Source organism: Suncus etruscus, chromosome 7 (assembly GCF_024139225.1).
Source record: "Suncus etruscus isolate mSunEtr1 chromosome 7, mSunEtr1.pri.cur, whole genome shotgun sequence".
In the NCBI taxonomy this organism is placed as follows: Eukaryota; Metazoa; Chordata; class Mammalia; order Eulipotyphla; family Soricidae; genus Suncus; species Suncus etruscus.
The window spans coordinates 2,259,060-2,283,440 of NC_064854.1; positions in this window are offsets into that span (position 1 = coordinate 2,259,060).

Here is a 24,381-nt window from a genome sequence, read left to right on the forward strand (position 1 = left end):
TTTAGGAGAAACCTTACTGAAATAATAGTGAAAGATAAAACTTTATGATACTGTTCTATAGATACATCATTACTCATAAGACACAGAGAAATAAAACTCATAAAGGACAAGGCTGAACATATTTTACACTTTCTCCTGTCTTGTGAAAAGCAGCATAAAATGACAGACATAAATATATTGAATGAAAATATTTCTGCCAAATTGACTCAGTCAAGATTTTTAATATATAGAACATGATTATTATAAATGTAACTATATAAGAAATGAAAGACTGAGATAAATATGATTTGAAAAAATAAAACAAGAGTGGATATTGCAAATATGAAGGTTCTCAACTTTATTAATAATTGGGGAATAAATATATAATCCATATTAAATATTATAAAAATAATAATTTAACACAAATTATTTTCAAGACATAGTGGTGAGATGGTAATACTATGATATTTGGCAAGGTTAAAGATGGTATGATATTGTGGAAGCCATGGAACACTTTGACAACAGTAATGGGGAAACCATAAAAAGATAATGATTTCTCATTACCTTTCAAGCACTAGGTCATTCTTTCTATAACTCAAAAAATAGTAATTTACTCTTCTGTTCTAGAAACAACCTGTATATCTCTTATTCTCCCTGTAGTTCTTTGGGTTACATATTTTGAAATATCCTCATCAAGTCTAGTTGGATTATAAAATTGATTAAAACTATAAAATAAATTTAAAGATTATACCCATTTAGAACATTAAAATATTGTATTTATAGTTATATTTCTTCTATTAAGATATAAAAATCACAAACAGATAGGCTATCATAAGTCAAATAAGTCAAAATTTTTTTAAATTACAAAATAATTTTACATATTATAGTCATTTAGAACATTGAAGTATTTTATATCTATATTTCTTCTATTAAAATATAAAAAATACAAAAACAAAAGCTATCATAAGTTGAATATGAAAAAGATAAAATTTAAAGTTATGTACTGACATGCACTCTTAATATTTTTCTATTTAGATACAAATATTTTTATATATTTATGTTTTTTACACTTTAAAATATACAAATCTCACTATATTTGTGTAAATCACATTTTATTATATATTCTTTAACTATGAAAATAAAAAAGTCAGCCACAATGAAAATAACTGCAACCTCAAAAACTTAAAATTGATTTAGTTAATAATACTCACTTTGATAATAGAATGAGAGTAAATATAGTTTTTAGGGTTGCAATATACTCATTTATCATTATTTGAATACATTTTCAAAGAAATAATTAATTGAAACACATTCTGATATCTTAAAGGTTTTGTGGAAAAGTACTTATTCATCATAATGGATGTAGGCAATTAATTTCCCAAGGCACTTTATTAAGTAATCTCTAACGAATAAAAATGACTTCATAAGCATTATTTCTGAAATGATATTCAGAATATAACTAAAATATTTCTCAAAATGCCTTTTGCAGTCCTACAAAGCACAAGGAAGTTGGGAAGGTTATTAAAGCTAAACACCTATTTAAGTATGTATCTTATTCTGATGACTTCTCAAACATATAATACAAATTAGAATATAGGTAGACACAAATGAATATGGAGTTGAGTTAATAGACATAATGGAGATAAAGTTTAGTTTAATATATAGATAAGAGAGATGATAGAATAATTCAGTAGACATTGAGACAGCAGTAGGCAGAGATATACAGGGAGAACTATATTGGAAAGTAGATGTAGACAAATACCATATCGCTTTATTTCCTACTATGCCAAGATATTTTATTCCCTATGAAACAATTCAGCATTGTTATCCTAAAGGTTACTTAGAGCATTTTTATCATGTTTTAATGAATGTGTAAAATAAAAGTAGTCACATATTCCACACGATATAACATCTATTTTAATGCAAACTTTAATCTTTATCACTGCCCTTTAGTCTAGCAATTTTTATTTGATTTTTTAGTTTTGCACATTTAAAAAACAGAAAATTTTACTTCCTTAAATTTAAATTTAAGGATTTTACTTGCAAAAAATAATTAACTTCATTTTTATGCTTGTGTTTGGTGTGTTCTGTGATAAAGCTTGCTTTAGAATATTGTTTTATATTCCAATTCATATCTCAGCTCCTGCCATTGATACTTATTTGTTAAAATTATATGAAACTAATATTCCTTCTAGAAAGTGCTCAGCTAACCACTATAACTGTGTTACAGAGAACCATGAGGAACTGCCAGTATCATCACTTTGGGAAGTGACTTCATCCATCCATCATCTATATCTTTGTATCCATCCATCCATCCATCCATCCATCCATCCATCCATCCATCCATCCATCCATCCATCCATCTATCTATCTATCTATCTATCTATCTATCTATCTATCTATCTATCTATCTATCTATCTATCTATCTATCTATCTATCTATCTATCTATCAATCATCCATTAATAAAATGCATATATTAATAACTATATAAATAATATTTATAAATAAATAAAAATGTATATAAAAAGCATTGCCTTACAAATGGTTGAGAGAGGGCTCTTAGTTGAAACTATGTCAAGTCTGTCTCTAGCCAGCAAGAGAAAAGAGTGACTGGAAAATTGAACAGTAATAGGACTTCAAAAATTATATCTAAATAAAATGAGATCTAAGTGACCTGTGCTAAATTTCCTAGCACATTAGGAACTACTCTTAGTCCTTTTCTAATATATAAATTATAATAGTTCTTGAATTTCATAATTGTGCTCTTGCTTTGGGGGACAGTATGTGGCAGGCTCAAAGCAGTTCTAAGGTTATAAGTAAAGTTTGAGATATATCTTTGGACATGTGATTGCAAATTTTACAGGATTTTTTAGAACATACTACATTTTTAAGCAACAAAATATAATTAACTTTAATCAATATCATTATGTGACATTGCTTCTCACATATGTAATCACATTCTCTAAAAATTTTAGGATAAGCCCTTTCCGTTTTCCTCATTCTCTTGTATTGCCAAAGCAAAAGCAAAGTACTAACATATCAGATAAGAAATTAAACACTCAAACCAAAATTATAAATTTAAATAATTTTAAGATAGATGCATGTTGCAAGTCAGCCCCTGAAGAGGTTGACTGATAGAGGGATGGAGGATGAGGTCTTTCCCCTCCAGCCCGGAGCACGCGTCTGCCACCCTGTCCAGCCGATGGTTCTGAGGTGAAACGGTGGGTAAACAGCTTGCAGACAGTCAGGCTTGTGGAAATATCAGCTTTATTCGGTGGACAAGACTGAAGTCCAAAGACTCAGCATAAGTTCCAGCCAAAAGCCTCTCGCCTTTCATAGACCCTTGTTTTTATCCCCCAGAATCAGGTTCCACCCAATGGTGGGATCAGATACCACCCAATGGTGGAAGCAGAATCAGGTACCACCCTAGGGTGGGGGCAGAATGCCAGGTCACACCCTAGGGTAGGGCACAATCACCGATCAGGGTAGGGTCAGTAACATAATAATCCCCTAAAATATTTACATACACAACAGATGCATAAGTTTATTCACAATTAATAGTTATTTATGTGCATGTATAATACAACTGGTTATTAGTAGTGCAATCAATATAGTTAAATTAATAATAATATTATTACTTCATAAGTAGAATGTTAACCTTATGAATGAATATCCCAAATTGTTTTTAAGTATTTTAAAACATTTTTTCTTTATAACTATTTCTAGGCAATAGAACTTTGTAGAATCCTAGACTAGCAATCCATCATGACAATTAAAAATTTCATGATTAGATTTTATGAATAGAAAATTTACTTTTATTTAACTAAAATAAAGTATTAATTATAAGTTTTTAATATGACATATACATTAGTAGATATTAGGACTGCTATCAATAAATACCTAAATAACTGAATTTTGTACAGTTATTTCTGCTTTTCCAATGAGTAGTAGAGAAATTGGAAAAAAATAAAACAATAAAAATTGTTTTCATTTGCATATTTAACATCACTGGAAGACCATTTATATAAAAATATTAACAGATGTATGAAATTGTATTCTTTATATATTTTAATTGGATTATACATCCTGGGGGGTTATACACCCTTTTGTACTCATTCCTCGATCTGCACTATGGAATTATTTCTGGCAGTGTTTGGGGGGCTATATGGTTGACCACAATCAAACTCTGGTCAGCCTAAAGGCAAGTGCCTTGCCCTCTTTACATTGTACTTGCTTCACATTTTATTTTCTGATATGATAAGCACAAATGAATATTCTGTTGTTCACACAAAGGCTATATTTCAAAAGAAGTATATTAAATGCCCTAAGGATTCTGACTATTTAATTTTTAGGACTGAAATTATTAATGTAAACTGCCTTTTCAGGACCAACCACATAGTGAACACAGAGTGACAATAAAGCCTTGTCTTTGGAGATTCTCAAGTCTGCAAGTATTAGTTTGGAGTAACTTAGTCAGAAAATTTTGTTTTTGCATATTTTTAGACTCACTTAAAAATCTATTGCTTCTGCTTAGTGATCACATTTCCTTAAATGGTTTCAATATTTACTGTTTACTGCAGGAAATCCAAAGCTGTCTCATGATTGAAAAGAAAAGGATGCGCAGTCACATAAAATTTTTAGTTATAATATCTTTGCCTCATAGAAAAATAGCACCTTAAAATGATTGGTTCTGAATAGCTAATCACAGAAGAGGAATGAGATTGCCTTGCACAGGTAAAGTTATCAGGAGGCAACATACTGCTATGCTAATACTTCTATGGGGAATTCCTTCTCCTTTCCTCTACTTTGAAATAAACTTTTCTACCTTAAATATATAAACATATATAACATATATGTATATACACAAGCATGTACAAATACATTTATGCATATACATATGTATACAGATGCATATGTAAATATCAGGGGCCTCCTTTTACATTACTTAACTTGTGCTGAATACACCTGAGGTGGGAACTGATGAAAGGGGCAGGTGATGGGAAACACTTGATGGCAAAAGTGTCTAGAAATGATGTGATAAAGAAAGGCTTATTTTAAATCTGAGAGTGATAAAAAGACTACTTTCTGATTAATCTTGAAAAAGTTTTAAGAGTGTGAAAATATCCAATCAGAGATAGAGGCTTCCACAAAAAAATATAAATAGAGAAGTATGCATATTTCCATGATTCCACCCAACACCTATTCTTTACTACAGTCAAAATATACTTTGCAACAATTAACACTAATAAATAACAAAAGTAAATAAGCCTCATTAAGCTTACAAAAGTAATTAGCTAAGATTTCATATGTAATCATTCTGGAACATAACATTCTTTTTATCATCATAAAGTGTGGGTTAGAATTTTCATTTCCTGTTAACACAGTGGATAGCTGCATTTTTGCATTACGAAATTGTCACCGATAAAAAAATATGTGGGCAAGGGGAAACTTAGCATCCTTTGCAAGTGCAGACTGTCAGTCCCTGACTTTTGCAACTTCTCAGTGTTGTGAGCAATCTATCCTTTCCTTTTCTGCTTTTCTGGCCAGAGATCCTGTGATTTTTAATTTTTGCATTCACTAACCTACTCAGAAACCTACCATCATTTTATGTTAATGCAAAATCTGTGTTGATATTTCTTTCAATCAATACCTTTATGTTCTCTTCATATTCTATTTACCAGATACCTTTAATCCCTGCTTGCCATTTTATATATTAACTTATATTGTGAGAAACTTCATGAATTAATAAAGTATGTACCTTCAGTTATTAAACATTGCAAATTATTTACTTCTTAATTAAGTTATGAATCATTTTTCTAAATTTATCTTCATTTTTATAAGGTCACAGAAATATTTAGTTGTATGCGTTGAATCAAAAACCATATTAAAAAGCATAATCAATCTTTGTGAAATAAAATAAAATGCAATAAATACTTTCTGATATATATTGTTTTATGGATTACTGATGAAAGTAGCTGTAACAACTGTACTTCCAATAGAATGCCATCTATACATTTTCATTATTTTATTTTCAATATAACTGTTTTGTTTTAGTTTTGGGGCCACACCCAGCAGCTCTCAGAGGATACTCCTGGCTCTGTGCTCAGAATTTATGAATTTATTCCTGGCAGGCACAGACTTTATGGGATTCAAGAATTGAACTGGGATCGCCTCTTGCCAAGGGTAGGAAGATGCCCTACCCTCTGTGCTATTGCTTCAGCCCCAATTTCCTATATAATTTTAACCACCCGCATTATATTTATCCACAAACAAAAATATGCATTTTATTTTTTGAAAAATATATATTCAAATATATAAAAGTATTTTATAATTTGTAATTTATCATTTTAAAAGTTTAAAATCAGAAAATTTATTGTTAAAATTAATAGGGAGCATAATGTTTAGTTAACTATATTAAAATTTTAAAAGAATGCACATTAGTGTTCTATGTATGATGTCAAATTTTTCAATCACTCATGCTTTGCTTGTTTCCCTTGAGACCTTACAGTACATTCAATTTGATTTAATTATCTGGTTATTTTCACTAATGATTTCATTCTCAAGCCCTTGCATTTGCTATTACACTCCCAGGAGAGCACCTATGTTTAGCTTTGGGAAGAGGAAAAATTAAATCCTCATATTTTCAGATGAAGACAACCAGTGATGATACAGGGAATTAAAATGATAGCTTTCTTCTGTCCGTGTGTGTGTATATGTGTACGTGTGTGTGTGTTTGTACATATGTGTGTGCAGGCCTGTGTGTTGCAGGGCACAATTTTTAGTGCTCAGGCCTTCACCTTGCTTTGTGTTGAGAGATCACATTTTTTCTTTTTAATATTTTTTATTTAAACACCTTGTTTACAAGGTGATTGTGGTTGGATTTCAGTCATATAAGATGACACCCCCCATCACAGTGTAACATTCCCATCATCAATGTCCCAAATATCCCCCCTCTCCTCCCCGCCCCTACCTGTAAATAAATAGAAAGGCTTTCTATTTCCCTCGTACATTCTCATTGTTAGAATAGTTCGCAATGTCGTTATTTCTCTAAATAAACCCATTGCTCTTTGTGGTGAGGTTCATGAGGTGGGCTGTAATGTCCAGCCCTCTTCTCACTTCTGACAGATTTAGGAAACCATATGGATAGTTTGGAATCCAACCCAGATCAGCTACATGCAAGGCAGGAACCCTACATGCTGTGCTAGTTCTGGTTCCTGCACTTCATCTTACCCTAAACTTTCTCTTCTCTTCAACTATTTTTTCACTCTTTTAGTCACCTTTATACAATCCTACATTAGTAATTTGTTTGTGCATCTCTGATGTTAACGTTATTATTTTTACAAAATGGGGGTATACTTATATCTTATTCTCTTAAAGTTCAATGGCCTTAAAGTTTACATTACAAGTCATTTGAGAATTTACTTTATGCTTGGTATCAGTTATATTTATCTAGAAAGGCTGTTTTTTTACTATTTTGTTTTAGCTTATTTTGTGAGAACTTCTGGTGTAAAGAAAGAAACTAGTCGCACTGCCCAATTTATGCCAAGATGTCAGCTATATTCGTCTGTACATCTACTACAGCTTTAGTTATACCCACAGTTTTGTCACTATTTAAACTGTTCATCTACTTCTATTAATTTATTGGATTTAAAAATAACATTTGGGCATGCAACATTAGTATTTAAGTGATATCTAAGTATATATAGAAATAGATTGTACTCTTTCCTCTTGGGTTTCATTATCTCTCAGCAATTAGTATGTAAAGCTTTGTTTTATTTTTATTGCATCTTTATATAATTAGCTTATTTTTCACTCAAGCATTTGCCTGTCTATTTAAGATTTACACGGATTCTGATTGATTGCTTCTGAGTTTTAGATATTGCAGATTTGCTTTATGATATGTCACATATAAAATCTCTTTGAGGAGTCATAAATTTGATACAATTAAATTCATGGAATTTGCATCAGAATTGTTTACACTGTAAGTTTTCATTACAAGTTATATTTTATTTTACTTGAAATAGATGCTAATTTAGAAGATCTAGAATCTGACTCAAGTAGTTTATTTTTTGTCTTATTTCATTGTTGTCATTGAATACCCCATCTCCAATCACCAAAGAGTTTAGCCCTGGAACTCACTAGACAATAGCAAGAGGAAGTGACATTGAAATAAAACATATTTTATTCATAAATTTTTATAATGCTTTGGTGCATACAGTAAACAGCATGTAGAGAGATATCAATATTTTCTAACTTTCATTGCAAAATTGAGTTTAGGAATAAATATACATGCTTTATTTTACTTTAAAATGGGCATAACCGCATTAATAAGTACAAAATTTAATTTCGGGGCCAGAGAGATAGTACAGTGGTGTTTGCCTTGCAAGCAGCCGATCCAAGACCTAAGGTGGTTGGTTCGAGTCCCGGTGTCCCATATGGTCCCCTGTGTCTGCCCAGAGCTATTTCTGAGCAGATAGCCAGGAGTAACCCCTGAGCACAAGCTGGTGTGGCCCAAAAACCAAAAAAAAACTTAATTTCATATTTATTTATTTAATACATTTATTATTTATGTATATAAATAATTTATTTAAAGTATTATTATATAACTTATTTATTTTAATTCAGACCATTTTACTCTTGAATTTTAAGACAATAGATTAAAAATAATATAACTATTATATTTTTGCATTGAATGAAATTTATATTCTTTCATTTTTATGAAAATCTCCATAATATTTTATATAATGGTTATATTAATTTATAGAATCAACAACAAAATCTCTTTCTCTCCATATTCTGTACAATAATTATTTCTTGAATTTTGAATAATAATCTTTTTAGCCTTTTAAGACCAGAATTTTTTTTATTCAGCAGTGTGCACTTAAGATTCTTCTGTATCATTTTTTTATTGTGGCCAAAGTGAATTACAAATCTTACTCAGTGATATTTAAGGTACACAGTGACAATAAATGAGGGCCTTTCCACCAACAGTGTTGTCCTTCCTTTATCCCTGTTCCCAAGCATATATCCCTTATCTCCCTCCTTTATCCCCCAGAGTGCTAGTGTAACTAGAAGCATATATGTTAAAACTAATGTAAACCTTTTTTTTTTTTTTGAAGTTCCAGATATTTTTATTAGTGGTTTCTTAAAGGTTTGGAGTCAAAGGAGCACTGTAAAAACAATGTTAGAGTGGCAATTATCGTTTGCATGGGCCCACCAAAGTATGGGGGACTTGGAAAGGAAAAACTTTGGCCTAAGTACAAGGAGACCCTACACCTGAAGTTTCCTGACATAAGACCAATTCTAGGCTCCAGGCAAACTAGTTTGTCTAATCCTGGTCATTGTCTGTAGTGCCCATACAGTTATATTTTTCACAGTCTCTGTTGTTTATCTCACGTTTCTGTATTAAAGGTCCTGGAATCTGTATATCCAACATTGAAGTCAGGATGGTGTGGAGCGGCATCTAATTTCAACTCAGAATTAAAGGGCAATGCAGAAAGCCCTGTCCAGTATGCAGGTTGTTGTTGTTGTTTAAATCTTCTCAGTGTTAAGGGAAAACTCTTTTTAGTAAATCGATGTCAGAGCAGCAGTAGGGTCTTCCCTGGTAGAGGATTGGTTCGAGATGATGTCATAAACAATGTTGGATGTTTTATAGATGGCTTCCCTGGTTCAGGGATGACTGGGAAATGCCCAAACCTCTGAAGCCTGTGCCAGGTCATCATGTCAATGTTCAGGGTTTGTAAGGTTCCATTGCACCACAAAATGTGTGTGTTCCTATCTCTATTAGATAAGAACTTACTTGTATGTATAGTATTTTCCTGCTTTAATATGCCCATGCAAACAAGGAATAATGCCACCTGATGTTATCAGCGCATAAGGGGGCCGAAAGAACAAGTCAAACAATCCCCGTGACCTGGTTCAAACATAAGCATTAAACTGAGGGACTCTTTTACCAAAATTCCTTATTGAACAGTTCACAGCGAGATTGGTGCCTATGGGGATGCTAGAACAAGTCCAACAATCCAATTGACTTGGTTCTTATATAAACATTAAATGGAAGGACACTTCTACAAACTTCCTTATTTAACAAATAACAAAGGAATGAAAAGATAGACAGGGACTCTTTCACCAAAATACCTTATTGAAACGTTCACAAAGAGGAGAAAAGATAAAAAGTGGGGAAAATAAACACTCTAACTTAAGACAGTGGACTCAATTGTCACCGTTCATGGGAACTAATCAGAAACCTAGTGTGGTAGCAACCACAGTTACACAATGAAAGAAGGAAGAGGCCAAGAGGCCGCTGAGAGTAAACAAGTAGGTAAAGAGTACTGGCCCCTTCCCAGCCTGAGAGTCCATCCTCTCATTTTTATTTTGAAAATGTATGGTACCCCCACCCGAAATGATCTCTTCCCAAACTAAAAGTCCATCCTCCCATTTTATTTTAAATTTATATGGTATTTTTGAAATGGGGACCAATGAGAAAAAAAATACCAGTGAATGTCATGATGTAATGTCCCGACATACACCAGTGCTGCATCAGCCCACCATCCACCCCATGCTTCTCCCCCGCTTAGTGTCGGGAGAGAAAGGGGGAAAGCCTGAGGACCACGATTGAGTCCACCTGGGCCGGCAACCAGGGAAGGCCTGGAGTAGAGTGGGAAATAGGGAAACGGCTAGAGACCTGCCAAGCCTCCCAGCACCCCCCAAGCTAGGGAGAATGCCATCCGGAATGGGGTGTCCCCTAACTCCATACTGACTATTATAATATATTAATGAAGTGTTCTATTATATGAAGAAGGGAGTTCATATGTAGGTTGCAAAAAATAATCAGTTAATTTTCAAATTAGAATGCCATTCAAACTACATTATGATTAAAATAAGCATATGATTAAAATAGCACGGGTAAAAGGATCAGCATAAATATTAAAATTTATTTTTGTAATATTGCACTAATGTATTTTTGTTTGTATAAAATATATTTGTGATTATACATTGAATCTTCTTTGTTCTTTATTTCTATTAATATCAATAAAATTTTTATTTTTTTACATTTTAGGTAAAAAGTATTTTACAATAATATGAATGTCAGGGTTTCATGTAAATTATATTCCAATACATCCTCCTATCAGACTATTTTTCAGCTAATGAAAATTGGATCTTGGTATTTATCATTAATACATCTTTTGCCACCAATAGATATGCCCAGTTATAAAAAACCTGTTGGACATGGATTGGCATCACTTATAGAAGCTATAGAAAATATGCAAAAATTTCACAAACTTATTTCTGATGTTTTGATCTTTGTAGACAACTTTTAATAAAAAATGTTTCTAAAAGACAAAAATATCTCAAAAGAATAATGTGCATTATTCAATGCAATGATTAAAGTAATTGGAAAGATATTAAATTAAACTAGATATTTAAATGATAGATTATGAAGATGCATATATACACAATGAAATATCATGGCACTGCAAGGAATTATAAAATAATGCAATTTGCTTTATCTTGGTTCAAACTGAAAGATATTAAGTTGATTGTAGTAATCCAGAAGAAAATATACACAGGATAATCTCACTTATCTGTGATATATAATCTAAGCCAGTGACACTATATTTCCAGTACTTCATTTCTTAAAGCATTAACACATATATACTCGTATATCAATTAAGATATATATTTAGATTGTCTTGTTTGAGGTGAATGTGATAACAACTACATTACAGAAACTCCTGTTTTCTTTTTAACTCTTCCTAAAGTCCTTTTCAGACTCAAGTTGCCCTCAAAAGAGTTCCTGGCTCTACACTCAGAAATAACTCATGGCAGGCTTGGGGGACCATATCAGCTGTCCAGATTGTAACTCAGGTTGGGCCCCTGCAAGACAAAAGCCTTGCAATTTCTATCATTAAAAGAAAAGAGAGAAATAAAGAAAGAAATAGGATCCAGAGCTATTGTAGTAGGGCATTTGCTTGCAAGTTGCTGATCCAGGACAGACCTGGGTTCAGTCCCCAGCATTCCATATGTCCCTTGAGTCTGCCAGTACCGATTTTTGAGCATAGAGCCAGGAATAACCCCTGAGCATCACGGGGTGTGGCCCAGAAACAAACAAACAAAAGCAAAACAACAACAACAAAAAGATAATCATTATTGAGAATTAGAATATTACAAAAAGAACCAGTTTAATAAGTTGGAAGATATATATACATATATAGAGAGAGAGAATAAATGTGTGTGTGTGTGTGTGTGTGAGAGAGAGAGAGAGAGAGAGAGAGAGAGAGAGAGAGAGAGTAAGGGAGGGAGAGAGAGAGGAATGGAAGAAAAGTCAGAGAGAGAGAAACTGAGACAGAAGGGAGAGTTTATTTTTTGCAAGAGTGTAACTTACTTACTCAGGAAGGGTTCCTGTATGTTTAAAATGTCTTTATAGATTGAGATTTGAAGGATGTGTTGACTAAATATAAAATTCTTGTCTTACATGTTTTTTCTCAGTTTAAAATTATTACTGTCATGAAGAAAAAGCAGTCATATATTATATCTAATGCTCATTTAAATACATTTTTATTTTAATTAAAAATGATGACATTTCTCTTTGAATGTCAAGTGTCTTGTCTATCAGTTTACATAAATATTTTTATTTTAAAAGTGAGTCTTTTCTGAAACTGCTGAATTTATGTCATTTTTACATTCTTTTGGAGTTTTAATATTATCACACTTCTGCTTTCTTGTTCTTACTTTCAGTTATTCTCATCATCTCATATAATTAATTTTAATATTTTACTAAATTTTGTGGCAGCTTCATATATGTTTTATGTTTTAAAATATTTTTATTTCTAATTTCCTTCAACACATCCAGTGATGCTCAGAAGTTACTTCCGGTCTGTAATAAGAAATTATTCCTGAAGTTGCTCAAAGGACTATATAGGATGCCAAGGATCTAGCCCAGTCTGGCCACATGCATGGTAAGTGTCATGCTTTTTTTATTTTAAAGGTATTTAGACCTATTTTAAAATTTAATTTAATAAAACATATAGCAGAAATATTTGACTAAAATTGATTCATAGTTTCAGAAATGCCTTGTATTTTTATGTAAGGACAATTATTGAGAGGGTGTTTTTAATTCCAGTAAAACAGAATATTTCACCTGTAGATTACATATTTTCTGTTTTGGTTTTATATTTTCTCTCCTTCCTTCCTTCCTTCCTTCCTTCCTTCCTTCCTTCTTTTTGGATTTTAGGCTCAGGGATTACTCCTGCGTCTGCATTCAGAAATTGCTTCTGGCTTGGGGGATCATATGGGGGATCAAACTGTGGTCTGTCCTGGAACAGCCACGTGCAAGACAATCGTCCTACTGCTGCGCCATCACTCCGGCCCTGCTTATATATTTTCTTATGGTTCCAGAGAGTAGTAGACCAACCAGATCAGTGTTTAATATAACATTCAGCATTCTCTCAAAAAAAAATGCACTGTTTTTTAGACATGCATTTATTATTTCAATTGGTTGATAGTGTTTCCAGTTCTTTCTTTATATATAACCATCCAAGGTGGGAACTATAATATCTTGAGTGATTTTTATCCAAAAATCCAAAAAAGGTTAGGAGGTTTCTCTTCGTTTAGTTAATTATTTTCAGCAAGTTCAATTAAAATATTTTGTATTCTGGGGCACATTTAGCAGTGTTCATTGTTACTAATGATCTCATCTCTATACTAAGAGAATTATCCTGGCTGTTCTCTGGGGCTCCAAAAGGGACACAGGAGATTAAACCCAGGTTGGCCACGTGCAAAGAAACTGGGTTCAATAATTGATATTTTGCATATTATTTTTAAGGTCTTATTGAACAGCTTTGTTATATTTTGGGGTATATTTCCAAATAACATGTAGAGTCATGAATTTGATCAGCTCTAAGTTTTCTATGAAAATCTTAAATTCTCTCAAATTTTTTTAGTTTAAATATCAGAAAAATATTAGAAAATAGAGCAATTTACTTGTCAAATTAGCACCAGATTCCATGATGATCTTATTATATACACATTTAAACAATTATTCTTAAAACAAATTATTCTTATAAGAATTATTCTTAAAACACCTGCAATTGCTTAGTTTTAGTGTTGCTAAAAGGAAATGTGTGACCTGATTTCCACATACAAAAGTTCATGTATCTAAATTTAAAAAACACTTGTAAATATATTATTTTAAAATAAACAAGCATATAAAATCCTATAAACTAAAACAACAGAAATCTTTTGAATACATAGGGTGGGATGGAGAGAGATTTGGGACATTGGTGGTGGGAATGTTGCACTGGTGAAAGGGATGTTCTTTACATGACTGAAACCTAATCACAATCATATATGAAATCAAGATGTTTAAATAAAGAAAAAAATAGAAATAAAAAATAAATAAAAAGTAAAAAAGAAAAGAAACACAATCTTATGTATTTAGCCACTTATGAAACAATTAGTTAATTTGTTAATATTAACAATATTAATATTAATTTAATAATTTAGTTATTAAAGTTTAAATCCAAATATACAAGAACATATTCAAAATTGAACATATCTCTAAATACAAGAATACTTATATGAAACATCTCTATATTGATACCAAAAGCCTTTACTTTTTGTCACTGCATATCATGCTCGAAATATAATATAATACATTTCTTACAATTTGTTCTTCATATTTTGTAACTTTCATTCAAGAAGCATATTTCTAAATCACAAATATTAATATATATTTAATTCAACATTATATAGTCTACCATAATGCACATTTTAAACAGTATGATTTTGTGCCTCAGGGCAAATGAGTGTATAAAATAATTCTAACATTTTAGGAAGTTCACAAAAACTTATTTTATGCATGAATAATTGAAATATAATTGAGTAAAATTAAAATACGTAACCAAAAGCGATTATTTTAGGTTGATCAAGTTTGTACAAAATTTAATTTATATTTTTAATTTATATTCAAAGTTTATGTTTACATTTTAATGTTGTTGTTGTTGTTTCTTGGCCATACCCTTTTGAAGCTAAGGCTTACTCCTGGCTATGTGCTCAGAAATCACCCTTGGGTTGGGGGGACCATATGAGGCACCTGGGGATCGCTAGCGTGAGCAAGGCAGATGCCTTACCTCTAGCGCCACCTGTCTGGCCCCAACTTTAATGTTTTTATGCTATCATCCCTAGCTCAAATTGCCAGTATCGATTCTTTTTTATTTTTCTTTCCTTTTGCAGGAATTGGTTGTATATTGGGCTACATGTGGGAGTTCTTAGAAGCTACTCTTTATTATTATTTAGAAATCATCTAAACGCCACTTTAATTTTAAATAATATACAACAGACATATATAAGTGGCCATTTTCAGAATTTCAGAGGAACAGAAAAAATGCCATTGAGTATTTCATTTTATTTCTAATTAAATTTAAGAAACTTTATTTTGAAGTCTGGAGTTTGCCAGAGTATAGATTAAAATAGTATTTAGAACCCAGCATTATTCTACTGATTTTCATACTTCCCTTTCTGTTTTATAGAAGGTGACATTGTAGTTCTATATACTGCTTGATTAAATGTCATTTTCACATAATTCATCAGCAATCGGCTTTTCTTCTTTTAACAGATAAAATGTCTTGGTTCTTAAGTTCATGACAAAATAAAGTGATTCTCTATGTGGTGAATTACTGCAATTTAATTAAAATAATTAAATTGCCCCAACCTTTTCTGATCATCTATGACATTTGTGAATTTACTGCCTATTTTCAAAGTATTCTTTAATACATTTCCACAGTAACTATAAAACCATTCAGAAAATAATTGATATTTATAACCTTTTTGTATTTTCATTAATTATAGAACTTTTATGTTTCCCTACCTGTAGTTATTTTCAGCAAATGAGAATATATTTGATATAGAATCATCTCTTAACTTTATCTAAAACATTTCATACTAGTTATATACTAATTTATTTGATACTAAAAAGTATCAAGTTTCAAATATTTGTGTGTTCTAGTTCAGAAATAAGAAATTACGTGCTCTTATTGTTTCATTTCTCACATGCTCATCCAGCCAATAATATAGCTATAAAGATAGTTATCTTCCTTATAATATATTGATCTAAAATAAATTTAATTTAGGGGGGTCACACCTGGCAGTTCTCATGGGTTACTCCTGGCTCTATGCTCAGAAATCGCTCCTGCCAGGCTCTGGATATCATATGATATGCCAGGATTTGGACCACCGTCCTTCTGCATGCAAGGCAAGTGCCCTACCTCCATGCTATCTCTCCGGCCCCTCATCTAAAATTTAAGATATTTTTTCTTTCTCTTCATAGAGTTAGCTTACACTTTCTTGTCTTATATATAGGTTTTTAGAAACAAAACATTTATTCATGTAATAGTGCCTGTGTCCAGGTCTGTGGGACTGAGTTTAAGCCTGGGCATCATGAGATTTAAGAAAACAAGACAGACATAATAGAGAAAACCATGGTATCAGGGATTCACATCTTCATGGAATGAGTGCCTCAACTGTACTCTGGTAGGACATTTATTGTTCAGAAATAACCAACATTTTAAGAAGGGTGGGTAACAGGAAAATTCCTATATAATGCTAACTATTCCTCAGGGGTTGAAATTTCATAAGGAAATGTGTGAGAAAAGAGGAAGCTGAAGATAGAGATTCTGGGAGAGTTGACAGATAAAAGACTGAAAACAGGATCCCCATTTGCAGGGCATTTCCTTTAAACAAAGATCATTGTCAGCAATTTCTCTTGAACTATAAGATTTTTATGCAATAATATATGGAATATATAATTTTATTGTTTAATGTCTTCATAACCAGCGCAATAGTTTTGAACTGCTAAGAGTTCTGAATGAGAATACTCAACATATGCCAGGAGAATACTCAACCATACTATTTATAGATGATTATGTGTTGATTATTCATCAGAATACTCAATACACAATGATCAATGCATAGTGATCTTAAATTAACTTTTAAGATGATGCTGTATTCTCAGCTATGTAATTCTTCAAAATTCATGGAAATATTATCTTGCTTTCATAAAATTAATCAATAAATTGTCTTCTTTTATTTCTTGAAGTTTATGGAAATTTTGATACATTTTTGAATCAATACTTAAGTTTTCCTTGAGAGATTTTCAAGATACAGAATGAGCCTATTTCAACCTATGGCATACTGACTTTCCATCAACTCTTGTATCACTGAATACCTTAGTCTTTCTTCAGTTCTTTACTGAATCTGTTCACCTTTACAAATGAGGAGAAATAATGCATATTAGTTCTCACATTTTTCTGTGACACATGTCTTTTTCATGATTTATCAAGATAATCTTGAATTATTTTGACTAAATATTGTACAGATATTGTACTGGTATTTCTATTTTTTCAGATATCAATATAGGTCAGTTGGACATCATGGGATAAAGAAAGGACACTGAAACCTTCAGTTATGACTGTGAATTATATATATAATATAAATATTCTATGTATAGTCAGATATAATATCATAGTCATGTTATGATCCAATACCATTTTCACAGGCGTTCTCTACACAATCTTTGTTACAATTAAACTCAAAATAACACTCATGTTTTTCTACATTCCTATTCCATTTTATTTTCCCAGAAAAATTGATGTACTCTATTTTACTCTTACTCAAGTGTCATTATATACAATTATTTATATTTCTTTTCACATAGAAGTTGGAGATTTAGAAACTTTTTATATTATGAATCTCTTTAATATGCTTCCACTTGGAAAAGTCATTCCACATATAATACTAATTGAAAACATTTATATATAATATAATGCAATTGGATATATTAATATAGTAACTTCACTTTCTTCATTGGATATTAACAGAAAGCATCAATGTTATAGATATAGGCTCTGCATGTTCACAATGGGGTAGGAAATTTCCTGGTATAATTTCTCATAGATGTTCAAATAAGTGTAAAATTATTGATGATAATGTATTGATTTATGTGAATGTCAGGAAAATGGTGTTGATCAACTTGTATATGTATTTCTATAGATAATATAATTTTATTATATTTGTCAGAAACAACAGATAAATTTAAATTATCTTTATTCTATCTTATGACACTTCATATCTGTAGCATTTCAATTCACATTTCACTGAGACAGATCACAGTTCTCTTCAACATAATGCACACTGGGTGTATTTTATGAGGCATATTTGATGAGAAACGATGATATATTTCTACTTAAGATCATACTGTCTCATCAAGAAGACATAGAACATATACTTTATTAGACATGAGGCAACATGATGAAAGAATGACCATTCTGCTGAATTTGTTCATAATTTGCTTAAAGTCTTGTGTGACACATAAAACTGTGCATAATCACTTATCAATAGGGAAATCCTAAGCTTAATGACAATGAGGTATTATATTATTACAGTGAAGATTTCACATGTCAAAAACACTAAAAACTAATGGTGTTGATAAGGATTTAGTGATCAAAAGGAACTTGCATCCACTGCTGGTGGTAATGATGAGTGGTCCAACTCTTAGTTTAAGAATAATGATGTTTCTCAGTAAAATAAGAAACAAAATGCTATATTACCCAGCAACCTGCTTTAGGGTATATATCACCAGTAAAGGAAAAAAATTCATCCAAAAATGTTGTATATATGGCTTTTATTTGAAGCACTTAGTAGAATAAGTAATAGTTGGAACCAACCTAGATGTCAAACAACAGACTTGTGAACCATGAATCTATTGGTATATAAACACAATAGAACACTATTTAGCTGTAATGAACAGTGTAATTATGCAATGTGCTACAGCATGAATATAATTGTAGCATATTAATTTAAATAAAATAAGTCAGAAGAAAGAAGAGTATAATATGATATCACTTACATGTAATATGTAAAATAACTTCATGAAGAAATACAATGGCTTCTATGTTTGTTGTTGAGAACACTCTAAGCCTCAGAATATAGTATGGAGTAGAAAAAAAATAAAGTGGAGGAGGATAAAGATACATATGAAATGACAGAGGGCAGGTTCTGAGTCTCAGATGCATTGGTAGTGTTTAGAAAATATAGAATTGGGGCCAGAGAGATAGCATGAGGTAAGGCATTTGCCTTGCATGCCAAAGGATGGTGGTTTGAATCCCGGCATCCCATATGGTCCCCAAAGCCTGCTGGGGGCGATTTCTGAGCATAGAGCCAGGAGTAGCCCCTGAGATCTGCTGGGTGTGACCCAAAAACAAAAACAAAAAAACAAACAAAAAAGAAAATATAGAATTAAATGTCCAAGCCAAAGTCAACAACAATGAAATCATGAGTCTCATACTTTACAAAACAAACTTTAAAACATGCTTTTAATAATGGCTGGCTGTGGAGGGGAGTGATGGCATGAACTGGACTGAATTCTTCAGTGGAGTAAGTTGATTCTGGTGTTGTGATAAGGAATTGAATAACTTTTTAAATCACAATGTCTTATATAAAATTAATAATATAAAATATATTTGTATGATTGATATAATTGAGTAGAATCATTCATATGATAGAGTAAGATAGAATAAAGTTGAAAAATAAAAACTGAATCTTGGTATTAGATTATAGCTTGTTTTATCCAAAACAAAGTCTTTCCTCAACTTCCTACTTTCTCTTTTTGCATATAAAAAGTCCACCTAGACTGTATTAGCTCTAGAAATGTATTTTGTCACTCTGTACCCTTTGTCCTCCAAGTACCAAATTATACTAGTTAATAGACGTCAGTTTGTTAGGATCAAGACCATGATGGTGAAAGACCACTGACCTCATGTTTTTCATGCTTATTCTTGGTTTGTATTATTGCTTTGATGACCTTGCTCCAGATTCATTCACTATAGTGTGAAATATGGTTACTGGAGCTTTACATCTGGTGCCTGAACAGGAAACTGAGTACAGAAAACTCAACACATGGAAATAATGATTTTGGACAACATGACCTTCTGACTGACCATCATCATGATATCCCCCTATTGCTAGACTGAATGTTCTCACTCTTCCCCAGAGCATTGGTACAAGACTCTAATTCTAATCTGCTTCATGTTAGCCTGCTTCATCTACTTGCATTTTCCACTTCACTTCAAATTGTACATGCTAGGCTCTCTAGAGTGGTCCCCCCCACATTTACTCTAAGAAGGGATGGGTAATTTTTCAGTAGTGACACATTCTTAATCTAAAGGTCTTTTCACAGCCATTAATTTATCATTCACTACTGGCGTCAAACCAGAGACATTCCAATCTAACAAGTCCACAACATCAGATGATGAATATATGTATGATGAGCTGGCTACTGCCTCTTAAAACTCAGAGTCTGAAAATGACTCTATTGAATCTCTTCTAAGAGAAGCTCATGAATATAGACATAAAAGACTGTTTCCATACATATCTATCCACACAACTGACTATAAAAGCTTTGCATTTTCCATTATTCTTGCAATAACAAAGCTCATATGTGCAAAATTTAGTGGACTGTCCCACCCTAGGGAATGACTAACTCAACTACCATGTATCAATATTTTGTTGATGTGATTTTATGACCTTATTATGCAAGATTTCTCCATGCTTATATTCACGTTATGATGCTATATTGCTTGTATGTTCTAATGAAGCTTCAGAGGATATAAGATGATATGATGGCATGCTTGCCAGTGGCTGATTTATAGGTGGCCATAGAGAAAATTCTGATGTTGCACCTATATGATTACTTGGATTTTATTCTTATGCACACTACAGTGCTTCCAGAGAAAATTTCCATCAACTCAAAAGACCTCAAAAATCTTACTGATTTTTCAAAAATTGCTGGGAGTCATTAATTAGTTCTGTCCCACCATTGAAACTCTAACTCAGAGATCAGTATCTTGTTTCTTATCATTAAAGAGGACTCTGCCCTGGATAGCCCCAACTCAATCAACCCTGAAGATCACAGAGAATTGGGATTTTTTTTTTTAGTGGACTAATTTTAGAAGTCCTGTCTTTTCCAGACATGTTTTCCTGAATGTTCTTCAATTAACTTTAGCTTATTTCTCAGAAAAAAATTTCCTCCCAATAACCAGAATAGAAAGCTTTGGATATTTTCAGAAGAATGTCATTTGTAGTCTTGTTCATTACGTACTCCTCCCCTTCTCTTTGCCCAAGTATATTAAATTGATGACTTATCTTCAGGGAAAGGCAGTATTGTTGGCCCCTCTGTGACCAAAAAATGCATTATCATACTTATCCTATATGTGCTCTCCTACACTGTACATCACCACTGATGTGGCTGGAGCAAACTTCCAAGGTCTGCAAAAATATTATGGCAAATGGAAATGAAATATTTTAACATTTTCCAAGCAAACCTTTTATCCATACAGTCATTAACACTTATTCCCACATTATATAGGCTGTTACTATGACTCCTGAAGGAGCTAATGCCATTTAAACTTTCTTTACACTGTTTTTCTATCAAGGGCATTCCTCATACCATCAAAACTAATAAGGGCCCAGACTGTATCCTAGTAAAATTTTTCAATCATTCTGTAACAAATGGCAAATCAAACATGTAACTGGTATCCCCTATAAGTCACAGGGACAAGGTATTTTATCTGCTCATAGGTACCCTGAAAACCCAATTATTAAAAATAGGAAAGAAAAAATGCATCTGCTTGACTTCTTAAGAATGGGTAGTCAGTAACTTCCTCATTTAAAATTATGCTTATATTTCCAAAGATGGCAGCCCGCCAAAAACTCTGGTCACATTATACCTCATAAGAATTCAAATTCACTAAGACTACAAAAACTTCTAGTTCTTTCAACACATCATGAAGCCATATGAGGGAACTAAGCTGCTTTCAAAACCACCTGCCCCTGGGGAATCCCTAAATAAAGCTCCTTAATGCATCAGTTTTGGGACAAGGTTGGAATGCCTTGTTTTTACCTTTCTTAAGGTTACTTCTTGATCATATTTACATCATATTTATATGTTGTTTAAACTGTCTTATACCTGTATAGATCTTAAAAGCTATTCTTCTGTTCTATGTCCCTTGGCAAGCAGGTATTTTGTAGTCAACTATAGTGGTTTAAAATTAGTGTGCACAATTCATTGGAAATACAGAATGTTAGATTTTTAATGGTTCTTGGTTATCTTATTATTGTTTGTCAATTATGATGAGCCTTGATTGTATAAATCATAAGCTACTATTTTTTTAATTAAGTAAATAATGACATTTTTGGTGGTTTTGGGACCACATTCTGTAGCAATCAGGGGTTACTCCTGAATTTGCACTCAGAAATAGCTCCTGGCAGGCTGAGGGGACATTATATGAGATGCCTGGAATACAACCCAGGGACATCTTGGATCAGCCGTGTGCAAAGGAAATGCCCTACTGCTGTGCCATCTCTCTGGCCCATGTTCTAATAATTTTATTAACATAAGTTTATTGAAAGGAATTTGAATACTCTAGGATCATCTTACAGAACATGCTGCAAGAATGTTTAGCAATTTTTTTCCAAATTAATTACATCTACATAAGTGGTCTAATAATTTGGTTCAAAGTAATTTCCGGAAAAGGAACTTAGATGATCAAGACTCATATTAAAGTGCTCAGTAGAAAATGTTTACCAATTTGTCTTCAAATTATGTATAACTGCAGAAATATTCTAATGATTTTGCTCAGAGAATTCTATGGAAAAGGAACTCAGATGCTAGAGACTCATTACATAACCCATTGGATAAATGTTTACTAACTTAAATTCAAATTATGTATACTTGCAGAATGTTCTAATGGTTTTGCTCAGAGATATCTATAAAAATATTCTAATGTTTTTTGGGGGCCAAAGAGGTGGTTCAGTGGTAGGGTGTTTGCTTTGCACATGGCTACCTAGAACCGACTGCAGTTCAATCGCCCAGTATTTTATATGGTCCCCCAAGCCAGGAGCAATTTCTGAGAGCATAGCCAGGAGTAAACCCTGAGAGTCACTGGGTGTGACCTAAAAAATTCTAATGTTTTTTTGTTTTGTTTTTGAGGTACACTGGGCAGTACTCCAGGTTTACTCCTGGCTCTATGCTCAGAAATCGCCCCAGCAAGCTCAGGGAACCACATAGGATGCCAGGATTCAAACCACAATCTTTCTGAATGAAGGCAAATGCCCAACCTCCATATCATCTCTCAGCCCCAATTTTAATGTTTTGATCATAAACAGTTATGAATGGGGCTGACACGACAACTGAGCAGTAGGGCCTGGTATGCAACTGACCCAGGATGAGCCAGGGTTCTATCGCTGGAGTCCCATATGGTCTCCCAAGCGAGGAGCAATTTCTGAGTGCATATCCAGAAGTAACCCCTGAGCCTCACTGGGTGTGACCAAAAAAAAAAAAAAAAGAAAGTTTTATGGAAAAGGGATTTGGATGCTATAGACTCATTTTATAGTACTCATTGTAAGAACACTTAACAAATTATTTTTAAATGTATATGTCTGTAGAAATATTCCACTCTAGATCTTTGTTATAGTACTTGGTGCTTTAGACTCATGTTACAGTGCTCAGTCTGTTGTTTAGCAACTTACTTTCAAAATATGTTTATCTGAAAAAATATTCTAATGTTTATGTTGAGAGAAGTCTATGAAAAAATTTTTGTGATATGTATAAGACATGAATATGGCAAAAGCTGATAGGTTTGAAATTGCTGTAAGAACAATTTAAACCTATGAAACTTTTATAGCCTATCCAGCAGTGATTTTTTAGGAAATAGAAATCACAGTCACTAGCTTAAAATGTCCTCACTACCATACTTGCTGGCTTTATATTAATGAAGTGCTTTGACCCATTTTCATTATAAAATAGGCTGTTATCAAGTGTATGAATTTAAAAAATGAGGAACAAAGTTTCTATCAGCCACAGGGTTAATTTTAACCACAGGGTTTAATTTTTGAACTGAACTTTTACTTTCTCAAGCCCACATTAGTTTCATTCCTTTCTACCCTAGTTGGGTCAGAAATTTGCTACAACTAATTGACCAAGCAACTCTGTATGTGTGTATAGGTGTGTATGTTTGGTGCCACCTTTATGCTTGTTGTCAATTCTCTCTCTCTCTCTCTCTCTCTCTCTCTCTCTCTCTCTCTCTCTCTCTCTCTCTCTCTCCTCTCTCTCTCTCTCATTTTTGGGTCACACCCAAAGACTTTCGGGGGTTACTCTTGGCACAGATCTCAGAAATCATTCCTTGAAGACACAGGGACCATACAGGATGCAGGGCTTCGAACCACAGTAGGTCCTGGATCAGCTGCTTACAAGGCAAATGCCCTACTGCTGTGATGTCTCTCCATCCCCAATTCTCATGTCTGTTTGTGCATTACCTAATACCTGACTGTATTTCACATAAGAATA